Source organism: Dipteris shenzhenensis, chromosome 8 (assembly GCF_047967505.1).
Source record: "Dipteris shenzhenensis isolate YYH24624 ecotype China chromosome 8, Dip_SZ_1.0, whole genome shotgun sequence".
Lineage (NCBI taxonomy): Eukaryota > Viridiplantae > Streptophyta > Polypodiopsida > Gleicheniales > Dipteridaceae > Dipteris > Dipteris shenzhenensis.
The window spans coordinates 19,899,013-19,911,726 of record NC_141603.1 but is presented as its reverse complement, the minus strand read 5'-3'; positions in this window follow the sequence as shown (position 1 = coordinate 19,911,726).

Sequence of the window (12,714 nt, the reverse complement as noted above, 5' to 3'; positions counted from 1 at the left end):
CTCGGATCCATGGATCATACATGTAGCTTTTGCCAGGCTCAACTGTGGAAACAAGAGACGCGAATGCATATGCATCAAGTTGTGGGCAAGCACTGTTGCAAAGTTGGTCGTGTGTCATTGTTGCCGTTAGAAGAACCACCAGAGATTTTGAGAGTTCTACTGCACGGACATGATGCTAGAAGCAGACTATTTAAGAAAAACATTAGGGCTTATAATAGTGCCATGGCATTTGTTTCATTGGGAGCCCATGTTGATCAAATGTTCCGTGGGAATGGGGGTATACAAAACTTTCGAGTCCATGGTAGTGTGTATCATCAGGTTGGAAATTTGTTGCCGGATGAGGCTAGGCAAGAGATGCCACGTTTTGCACAGTTGTACGTGTATGATACTGATCATGAACTAGAACACCGTTTACATGGGATGCCTGGTTTGGATCCAGGCATTTTGGAGTTGTTGCAGAGGATGATGCACGAGAGCAATCCATATGCCAGTGCATTGATGGCTATTGGGCAAGTGCTAAGAACAAATCCACATACAAACCTGAGGATGGTTATTTGTGAGAGTCGCTCCACCTCAAGGCAGTACTTGGCTCCTATGGCTAGCGAGGTTGCTGCAATCATGCCAGGACAAGGGGATGACTTTGATATTGGAAATCGGGACATTCAGATTTTTAGCCGCAATGGGTTTGTGCGTAGAATATCTAATTTGCACCGATCATACATGCCTCTCATGTATGTTCTTTTGTTCCCTCGGGGAGAAGATGGCTGGCATCCATATATCCCATATAGTGATGTTCCTAATCACACACCATTGCACGAGATACGTGGACAGAGTTGTGTCACCCAGAGACAATACTACGCATATCTTTTGCAGGTGAGATATGATACAAATGCATGTCTTTTGCGTGGGGGTAGATTGCTGCAGCAATACATGGTTGATGCCTACAGTAGCATGGAAGAGTCTAGGTTGGTGTGGATACGAAACAACCAGGCTTCCCTACGCGCTGAAGTCTATCAAGGGTTGATGGACATGGTGAATACAGCTGATGGGACACGTACTGTGCTTGGCAATGCTGTAGGGCGTAGGGTGGTGTTGCCTTCTTCTTTTACGGGAGGGCCTCGGTATATGTGCCAGCTATACCAAGATGCTATGGCAATTGTCAGAAAAAGGGGCAAACCGGATTTATTCATAACATTCACCTGCAATCCCAAATGGGCTGAAATATCTATAGCATTGTTGCCGGGGCAAACTGCACAAGACCGTCCAGATTTGACAGCCCGTGTGTTTTTCCAAAAGCATAAGGACATGATGCAGTCAATTATAAAACATAATTTGTTTGGGAAGGTGGTTGGATATGTGAGTGTCATAGAGTTTCAAAAGAGAGGCCTGCCACACTCACACATATTGTTGATATTAGAAAGTGGTTTCAAACCCGTGGAGATCGGTCACTATGACCGATTAGTGTGTGCGGAGTTGCCAGATAAGGCTATGTTCCCGGAGTTGCATGATATTATTGGGCAATGTAATGTCCATGGTCCGTGTGGTGCACTAAATCCATCTGCAGCTTGCATGGTTGATGGAAAATGCATTCGTCATTATCCACGTGGATTCTCACAGACGACTATTGTTGGCAACGATGGCTATCCAGTTTACATGCGTCGTGATGATGGTAGAAAGATACAAGTGAAAGGGGGTGTGATTGATAATCGTTGGATTGTGCCATTTAATCCTTTTCTCTCCATGAAGTACAAGGCACACATCAATGTTGAAATATGCTCCACAATCACTGCAGTTAAGTATTTGTATAAATATGTGTACAAAGGTCATGACAGAGCCATTATCAAGATGCAGCTAAATAATGCAGGAGAGCAAGGGCATTTGCACAACATAGTTGACGGTGGCAATATTGATGAGATTAGTAGTTACTTAGATGCACGTTACGTGTCAGCATCAGAAGCATGTTGGCGGATTTATGAGTATGCCACGCACGATGAAAAACCCGATGTGCAAAGATTGCAAGTTCATCTTCCGATGCGTAATAACATCATCTTTCGAGATGATGATGATTTGCAAAATGTTGTAGGCAGGGAACAAAATCAAAAGACCACCCTCACAGAATGGTTCACTTATAATCAGTTGCAATCTGACGCAAGCAACTTGCTGTATGGTGACTTGCCAGAGAAGTTGGTTTGGAACAAAACCAGTAAGCGGTGGACTAGAAGACAAAAGGGGAATACCATAGGTCGGATGTACAATATTTCCCCCTCAGCTGGTGAGCTCTACTTCATGCGTATGCTTCTTAATGTGTGCACGGGATGCAAGTCCTTTGATGACCTACGTACTTTTGACAGCCAAGTGTACCCTACTTTCAAGGCAGCATGCATAGCACGAGGATTGTTGGAGAGTGATGATGAATGGTTTGTGTGTATGCAAGAGGCTGTGTTTTATCAAAATAGTGCACAATTGAGACACCTATTTGTCACAATATTGGTTTTTTGTGAGCCAACATCTCCTCAACTTTTGTGGGAAAAATTTTCCCTTGAGCTTTCGGATGATTTTTTTTATATATTGGAATCGAGTATGGGGAATTTAATTGGTCGTCGTGAAATAGCAATAAAGAAGGCTATATTGCACTTAGAGCACATTCTTCAACAACATGGGCGAAGGTTGGCTGAGTTTGACGGGATGCCTGTTGTAGATAGAACATCTTTGTTAGAAGCTGGAAATGGCTTATTGCAAGAAGAAAGAATGTTTGATTGTGTGAAAGAAGCACAGACTGCCCAGCAAATGGAAATGTCCTTGAATCACTGTCAACGTGCTGCATTCGATCGGATTTTGGCAAGGGTTTATGGAGATGGTGGTGAGGTCTTTTTTCTCGATGGTATAGGAGGGTCTGGAAAGACCTTTCTCTACAATTGCTTGCTCTCTCGATTGCGTGGGGAGGGGCTCATCGCTTTGGCATGTGCATCTTCTGGGATTGCTGCATTGCTACTAGCCAATGGACGCACGGCACACTCACGATTCAAGATACCGTTGGAGCTGGATGGTACTAGCAGTTGCAATATTAAGGTTAATAGTCAACTGGCAGATGTTTTGAGGATGGCTAGGCTGATAATATGGGATGAGGCACCCATGACTCACCGGTTTGCTTTTGAGGCACTAGACAGAACTTTGCGAGATATCATGTCCAATGAGCAACTTTTTGGTGGGAAGGTGGTATTGTTGGGGGGGGATTTTAGGCAAGTCTTGCCAGTTCTTCCAAAGGCAGGACGAGAGGACATTGTCAATGCTACCTTATGCCACTCAAGGATTTGGGGTCGCACTACAGTATTGAAGTTAACGCAGAATATGCGGGTCCTTCGGAATGGTGATAATTGTGCTGAGCAAGAGTTCATGCAATGGGTTCTGGACATTGGCAATGGGATAAATAGATGTACAAAAGAAGATACTGTTGTGATTCCATCGCATATGCTTTTAGAGACAAAGTCCATGGAAGGCCTCATTAGATGGGTGTATCGAGGGCTTGCAACTATTTTGGACTATGCACCATACTTTCGAGAGCGTGCTATTCTTGCACCTCGAAACATCGAGGTTGATGCAATTAATGCTACGGCATTGAAGGCAATGCCCGGTGAGGAAAGGGAGTACCTAAGTGCAGACTCAGTGGACAACTTAGGGGGAGATTCCTTTTTGTTTGCAGTCGAGTATTTGAACAGTCTTGATCTTGGTGGTGGATATCCCCCGCATCGGTTGGTTTTGAAAAGAAATGCTCCTATAATTTTGTTGCGTAATTTGAATCCTCGCCAGGGTTTGTGCAATGGGACACGGTTGATATGCAAAGAGTTTCACACAAAAGTGTTAGAAGCTGAAATCATTACTGGTAACAATGCTGGTGATAGAACGTTTATTCCAAGGATAACATTCATTCCGACCAACGTTAAACTTCCATTCAACATGAGGAGACGGCAATTTCCTATCCGATTGGCATTTGGCATGACAATCAATAAGTCACAGGGCCAAACATTGTCACTTTTGGGGCTGTACTTGGCGACACCGGTATTCAGTCATGGCCAATTATATGTGGCATTTTCACGTATCCGATCATCAAACGCTGTTAAGGTTTTTATTTCGCAGAGTGCGTCTGATGCCAAGGGCGAGGAGATGGATAATACTTCTACCACAAATGTTGTGTACAAGGAAGTTTTGCAATTGGCAACAGCAAGAGCCTAGGAGTATGACATTGCTCCTTCAAGCCCTCCTCAGACTTTCTTGGGTGGAAAATCTTCATTTCGGTAATCTTTGTATAGCTTTTTTTAAGTTCTTTCAGTATTCCAACTATCATAGGTCTTTGGGAATGTTGGCTATTTATACAAAGATGAAGTGAGACGTAATATTTCATGACTTTGTCCTTGATAATGTTTGGATTTCATTTTTAATTTGAGTTATGGGTTTGCAATACACTACAGGCTATTTTCTCTTCAAAGCCTATTGTTTTTTTCCAGTATATGTAGATTGACACGTGCATTCTTTTTTTGCAATGTGATAGGATGTCTAGGCAGTTCACATTTGTCACCGAAACAAGAGCACAGGTGCAAGGTACATAGTTGCTTGACAACCACGTTTTATGTTGACACGTTTAATAGTATAGTCACTCACTTTTAGAAAATTGTAGATCCTGCGGGCTGGGGATCTCTAGAGAGCGCACAACTGTTGTTGGATTTGCTTGAGCTGGAGAGCTACCTTGGGTAAGAACTGTGTGCATTGTTTAATGCTTTATTTTTGTTAAAACAAAAGTCTTTTTGGATTATATTTGAGTGAGAAAACATGCTATTGTTTGTCTTTTAGGACTGTTCCTGATTCAGGGTTTCTAATGAATCTCCACGTCCACAATCCTTTGGATGGACGAGTCCATTTGGGATATTACGCTGTCCTGGCTTGCCGGCTTCATAGGGATGATGGACCACAGACCATCACTGTTCGTTGGCTGGGATACTATGAACGTGTGTGGACACGAATTTTCTATCGAGGGCAAAATGGGGACTACACGTACACCTTTGCCAGCATTGTTGACAGCCCTTTGCGTCTGAGTAAGTACTCTAAAGAATGAGTTGGGTTTTACCAACATACATGTATAAAAGTTTTATGGCTCAATAATTATAGTTTCTAAGTTGTCTTTCTATGTGATGCTGGTCCAGATACGATTGTTGGTACTCCGTTGTATGTTCGTAGCCGTGGTGGACGCGGCGGACGTGGTGGACGTAGACTGAATGGCCGTCGCAGGCTTTTCCCTGCAGTACATGGCCGCAGACTTTTCCCTTAGGAATGTTTGTGTGTGTATTGTAGATTTTGTATGTTCAGTTATGACTTTATTTTGTGGCTCTGTATTTGGATATATCAGTCAGTTCTTTGATGTAGCTATTGCATGTTCAGACATGTGATTGCACTTTTGGATGTGATATTTTTTGAAGTACTCTATCATAGAGAAATTTTTTATTGGACATGGCAAATGTGGAGTACATGGCCGGCATAGGCTTTTCCCTATAGTACATGGCCGCAGACTTTTCCCTTTAGGGATGTTTGTGTGTCTATTGTACATTTTGTATATTCAGTTATGACTTTGTATGCGGATGTGTATTTGGACATATCATTTAATGCTACGGCATTGAAGGAAATGCCCGGTGAGGAAAGGGAGTACCTAAGTGCAGACTCAGTGGACAACTTAGGGGGAGATTCCTTTTCGTTTGCAGTCCAGTATTTGAACAGTCTTGATCTTGGTGGTGGATATCCCCCGCATCGGTTGGTTTTGAAAAGAAATGCTCCTATAATTTTGTTGCGTGATTTGAATCCTCGCCAGGGTTTGTGCAATGGGACACGGTTGATATGCAAAGAGTTTCACACAAAAGTGTTAGAAGCTGAAATCATTACTGGTAACAATGCTGGTGATAGAACGTTTATTCCAAGGATAACATTCATTCCGACCAATGTTAAACTTCCATTCAACATGAGGAGATGGCAATTTCCTATCCGATTGGCATTTGGCATGACAATCAATAAGTCACAGGGCCAAACATTGTCAGTTTTGGGACTGTACTTGGCGACACCGGTATTCAGTCATGGCCAATTATATGTGGCATTTTCACGTATCCGAGCATCAAACGCTGTTAAGGTTTTCATTTCACAGAGTGCGTCTGATGCCAGGGGTGAGGAGATGGATAATACTTCTACCACAAATGTTGTGTACAAGGAAATTTTGCAATTGGCAACAGCAAGAGCCTAGGAGTATGATGACATTGCTCTTTCAAGCCCTTCTTAGACTTTCTTGGGTGGAAAATCTTCATTTCGGTAATCTTTGTATAGCTTTTTTTAAGTTCTTTCAGTATTCCAACTATGATAGGTCTTTGGGAATGTTGGCTATTTATACAAAGATGAAGTGAGACGTAATATTTCATGACTTTGTCCTTGATAATGTTTGGATTTCATTTTTAATTTGAGTTATGGTTTTGCAATACACTACAGGCTATTTTCTCTTCAAAGCCTATTGTTTTTTTCCAGTATATGTAGATTGACACGTGCATTCTTTTTTTGCAATGTGATAGGATGTCTAGGCAATTCACATTTGTCACCGAAACAAGAGCACAGGTGCAAGGTACATAGTTGCTTGACAACCACGTTTTATGTTGACACGTTTAATAGTATAGTCACTCACTTTTAGAAAATTGTAGATCCTGCGGCTGGGGATCTCTAGAGAGCGCACAACTGTTGTTGGATTTGCTTGAGCTGGAGAGCTACCTTGGGTAAGAACTGTGTGCATTGTTTAATGCTTTATTTTTGTTAAAACAAAAGTCTTTTTGGATTATATTTGAGTGAGAAAACATGCTATTGTTTGTCTTTTAGGACTGTTGCTGATTCAGGGTTTCTAATGAATCTCCACGTCCACAATCCTTTCGATGGGACGAGTCCATTTGGGATATTACGCTGTCCTGGCTTGCCGGCTTCATAGGGATGATGGACCACAGACCATCACTGTTCGTTGGCTGGGATACTATGAATGTGTGTGGACACGAATTTTCTATCGAGGGCAAAATGGAGACTACACGTACACCTTTGCCAGCATTGTTGACAGCCCTTTGCGTCTGAGTAAGTACTCTAAAGAATGAGTTGGGTTTTACCAACATACATGTATAAAAGTTTTATGGCTCAATAATTATAGTTTCTAAGTTGTCTTTCTATGTGATGCTGGTCCAGATACGATTGTTGGTACTCCGTTGTATGTTCGTAGTCGTGGTGGACGCGGCGGACGTGGTGGACGTAGACTGAATGGCCGTCGCAGGCTTTTCCCTGCAGTACATGGCCGCAGACTTTTCCCTTAGGGATGTTTGTGTGTGTATTGTAGATTTTGTATGTTCAGTTATGACTTTATTTTGCGGCTATGTATTTGGATATATCAGTCAGTTCTTTGATGTAGCTATTGCATGTTCAGACATGTGACTGCACTTTTGGATGTGATATTTTGAAGTACTCTGTCTTACAGAATTTTTTTTTTGGACATGGTGGATGTGGAGTACATGGCTGACGCAAGCTTTTCCCTATAGTACATGGCCGCAGTCTTTTCCCTTTAGGGATGTTTGTGTGTCTATTGTAGATTTTGTATGTTCAGTTATGACATTGTATGCGGATGTGTATTTGGACATATTAATGAGTTCTCTGATTTCACTTTCGGATGTAATATTTTGAAGTACTATGTCGTAGACATTTTTTTTGGTTAGAATATGTTGCTGGTTTCAGACATTTTAGCATCTTGAGACCCGGCAGGGCGGGTCGCTAGCCCATCGTAGATGGGTCAGGTTACTCGAAAAAGTTTCACACGAAAGTGTTAGAAGCTAAAATCATTATTGGTACCAATGCTGGTGATAGAACGTTTATTCGAAGGATAACATTCATTCCGACCAACCTTAAACTTCCATTCGACATGAGGAGATGACAAGAGCACAGGTGCAAGGTACATAGTTGCTTGACAACCACGTTTTATGTTGACATGTTTAATAGTATAGTCACTCACTTTTAGAAAATTGCAAATCGTATGGGCTGGGGATCTCTGGAAAGTGCGCAACTGTTGTTGGATTTGCTTGAGCTGGAGAGCTACCTTGGGTAAGAATCGTGTACATTGTTTGTTGCTTTATTTTTTTGTTAAAATAAAAGGTTTTTTTTCGATTATATGTGAGTGGGAAAACATGCTATTGTTTATCTTTTAGGACTGTTCCTGATTTAGGGTTTCTAATGAATCTCCACATCCACAATCCATATGGGATATTACGCTGTCCTAGATTGCCGGCTCAATAATTATAGTTCCCAATTTATCTTTCTGTGTGATGCTAGCCCATATACGAATGTTGGTACCCCGTTGTATTTTCATAACTGCGGTGGATGTGGCGAACGTCGCAGGCCTTTCCGTGTAACACATGGTCGTAGACTTTTCCCTTAGGGATGTTTGTGTGTCTGTTGTAGATTTTGTATGTTCAGTTATGACTTTATTTGCGGCTGTGTATTTGGATATATCAATCAGTTGTTTGATGTAGCTATTGCATGTTCATACATGTGATTGCACTTTTGGATGTGATATTTTTGAAGTACTCTGTCATAGATAAATTTTTTTTTGGACATGGCGGATGTGGAGCACATGGTCGGCGCAGGCTTTTTCCCTATAGTACATGGCCGCAGACTTTTTCCCTTTCAGGTGTCTATTTTAGATTTTATATGTTCAATTATGACTGTGTTTGCGGATGTGTATTTGGAAAGAGTTTCACAGAAAGTGTTAGAAGCTGAAAAAACGGGTACCAATGCTGGTGATAGAACGTTTATTGGAAGAATAACATTCATTTCAACCAACCTTAAACTCCCATTCGACATGAGGAGATGGCAATTTCCTATCCGATTTGGCATTTTGCATGACAATCAATAAGCCACAGGGCCAAACATTGTTTGTTTTTGGGGCTATACTTGGTGACACTGGTATTCAATCATGGCCAACTATACGTGGCATTTTCACATATCCGAGCATCAAACACTGTTACCTAAGGTTTTCATTTTGCAGAGCGCATCTAATGCTAGGGGCGAGGAGATGGATAATACTTCTACCACAAATGTTGTGTACAAGGAAGTTTTGCAATTGGCAACAGCAAGAGCCTAGGAGTATGACATTACTCTTTCAAACCCTCTTGAGGCTTTCTTGGGTGGGAAATCTTCATTTCAGTAATCTTTGTATAGGTTTTTTTAAATATTTTGAAGTACTATGTCGTAGACTTTTTTTTTGGTTAGAATATGTTGCTGGTTTCAGACATTTTAGCATCTTGAGACCCGGCGGAGCGGGTCGCTAGCCCGTCGTAGACGGGTCACGTTACTCGTCTCCATCAAAATACTTTGAAGACTAGCTCTAGCGCTCTCCTCCCGCCAACTGGCCACTAGCCACTTTACTTGTATCCCTATATCAACTACTGCTTTCCTTAACGTACTGTGACCCGTCTAGAGACCCGCTCCACTTGGTCTCAAGGTGAGATCTAAATTTTAAGAAAATAAAATTTCAAGTTTCAAGACCCCTCGATCTCTTCAATTTGTCACTTTTAGAGTTGTGATTGTGCCATAAATTTAGTATCAATCTCATTGTGGTGCTACGTAAGAAAAGAGTAAGCAAAAAATTTTAGTTATTGTTGCGACCTTTATTCCTCTCAAATGCTTGGAATATTATGTGTTTAGTAGACTTTTGAATGCCCCAAGTGGAAACCATGGGTTTCATGTAAGAAATTCACCATGTCTAGGGCAAAGCAATCATCTAATGGGAGCAAGAACAAAAAATCGATAGGGAAGATGGATAAGCAATCCAAAATGGAAAAGGTATTTAACATGTGTATGTGTTAATTATTTGGACATATGTGAGTGAGTGCATCCATGTATGTGTGCATGTGGTGTGGCTATACATGTGTCTATATGCATGTGCATGTCTATGTTTATGCTAATATGTGCGTGTATGTGTGTGCATGCATGTGCACAATTGTGCATCTCTTTACATGCATGGGCAACTCTTCTTTCTATCGTTTTAGCAAACTTCTTGAGTTCCAAATTCTGCATCTTCCATCCTATTTGTGCAATTGATTACACTTTGATTGTGGTGGAGAGACCTACCCTGAGCTCAGTAATATCATATAGGCCATGTTGTACCTCCGACCAATCAAGAGCTCCTCACCCTAGATACTTGCCAAGTTCACCAAATGTGGCAACCTAGCCTCTCTATTACATCCAATGCATAATGAGATACAAATCCTTTGTCCCTCATGACAATTTGTTTGGGTGCTTGTGGCTAAAGCTCATGGGGGTCACTCATAAATATGTAATCATAGCACATGGGTTCAATAGAATGAGTTTTTTAAATGTCCTTTTTACACATTTTTCACATACAGAAGGGTATCATATAAAGGGGGTATTTACAGTTGGAATACAAAAGGGGTGTGTTTTATCCATTATAGATTTATAGATAAGGAGTTTTACAAATAGGCCTTGAATGCACGTGATATATAGGCTTTATACATAGTGACCCCCCTGAGGGCTAAAGTTTCTTTTCGATTGAGTGCTTTTACATATGAGATCATATTGCAATGTCCAATCCCACTGTGACCACTGTATTTGACTATAGCAAGAAAGTTGTCTTTCTCTCATGAGATTCATCAAGATTGCCTGCCAAAATTAAAATCTAAACTCAACACTTAAAGACGCTATAATATGTTGCATCATTAGGAAGAGGAAAATGTAGGATGCATTGTTAGAGCAATGCAATTTTAAGCAACTTCAAAGAGCATTATTTTGTGGCAAAGATCTCCAAGATCACATTTGCAAAGTTTGCATGCTTCATTGAAAAGACATAAAGTCCTCACACTATAGATACATTCACACACAATGGTCAATGTCCTAAATAGCCGGTTATATAACCACTCTTCTTTAAAAATATGTAACTATCCATGTAGCAAGAAACTTCACACACAATGGTCAATGTCCTAAATAACTAGTTATATAATCACTCTTCTTCAAAAATATCTTACTATCCATGTAGCAAAGTGATCGAGCAATACAATCTTCTTTGTCTGTATCTCTATCGTGTCCATATCACAGAGTTAGAACTTTATTCAATTTCTTGGCTTGCCTTCCAACATTTGTCCCAAATCTAATATGGTATCATTGCAACCTATTGATCCATCCCATGATACTCCTCAACACTTTATTGCACATGCCCAGATGTTCGTCTTGGTGACCTTATCGCCTAATCCCCAACTACCCCTATCTAGTTTATAGATGTCCATCTCGCTCACTGATTTTTGCAAATTTTCTAGTTCTCTCCAAGGATTTTTAGTCCTCGTGTTGAAGGCTTTCCAGTCCCCGAGGAGAAAAAAGAATCCATAAATTTGTTTTATATCGATTCCATCCCAGCTCCTCGTCAAGAGCAAACCCTTTCTCCTCCTCTACCGATCTTGTTTCTTCGAGGAATAAACAAACTCTTTTTGAGGCCACCCACTATGTATAAGGCACAGGCCCTTTTTTGACAAAAACAGGCCACAGCAAGCCCTGTTTTGCCCCACTAATGTTTTTTTTAATTAATTACAAAAGAATGTTTTTGTTACAAAATTTTTCTTGTGAAAAGGATGATACAAAATCGCTCAAATGAGTCGAGCGACATAAGCATATACATATCGAAGATATACAACATTGTTTGTTACAAAATTATCCTTTCAAAAAGGGTGATACAAAATCGCTCAAACGAGCTGACATACAAAAGCATATACATGGCAAAGTATATGCAAACTACTACTAATACTACTACTTCTACTACTTATCCGAATCGTTGTCCTCGTCCTCATCCTCATCCTCATCCTCATCACATTGGCCTGATCCTTGGCCCTCATAAGCTACGCCTGATTCCTTGCCCTCGTGAGCTACACCTGATCCCTGATCCTCGTTGAAGCCGTGTGAGCCTAATCCCTCACCATCACCACTCACCTCCGCTAATGGGATGTTCGAGCTTTGATTCTAAGAGTGAAACCATATTAATTGGAAATTAGCTTAGAACTTAAAGAATAAAACAGTTAAAAAGTGAGATTACAAGTAGGAGTAGAATTATACCATGCGAGCATGGCAGCCACCTCATCCCAATCAACCATCACTCCCAGTGCCTCCTACTTAATAAACCACAGCTTTGTTCTTACGTGAAACACGTGTTTGGTCTCTATGTCTATGGGAAGGCGACCCATCGCAGCTTGCTATGGGCCCAATTTATGAGAGTTAGATAAAGTGCATGCAATATGTAGTAAAACAAAATAGAACAATACATTAAATGAGAAGAAGTAGACTTACCAACGGTTGCCTCGAATGCCAACCGTCCGCCTGCACCAAAGTGTAAAGTACCTACGGAGTCCAGCCGTCTCCTCGCAACCCTCCTTTGACCCTCAAACGGTTTAAGATGGTCCTTTACTGCTTCTCAAATAACTTCTAGTTAGCTTTGTCTGCCCAGCTAGGTTTAGCCTTCCCCTTTGCGATGGAAGTACGCAAGGTTGACCTACAATGCTTCAAGAGGACCGCCATGCACTCTTTCATGTAATCCGAATTGAACTCTCAATTTGGGGGGTTAGGATATTGTCTTTTCAATTCCTTGATGACTACCTGCTTCTTTTGGTC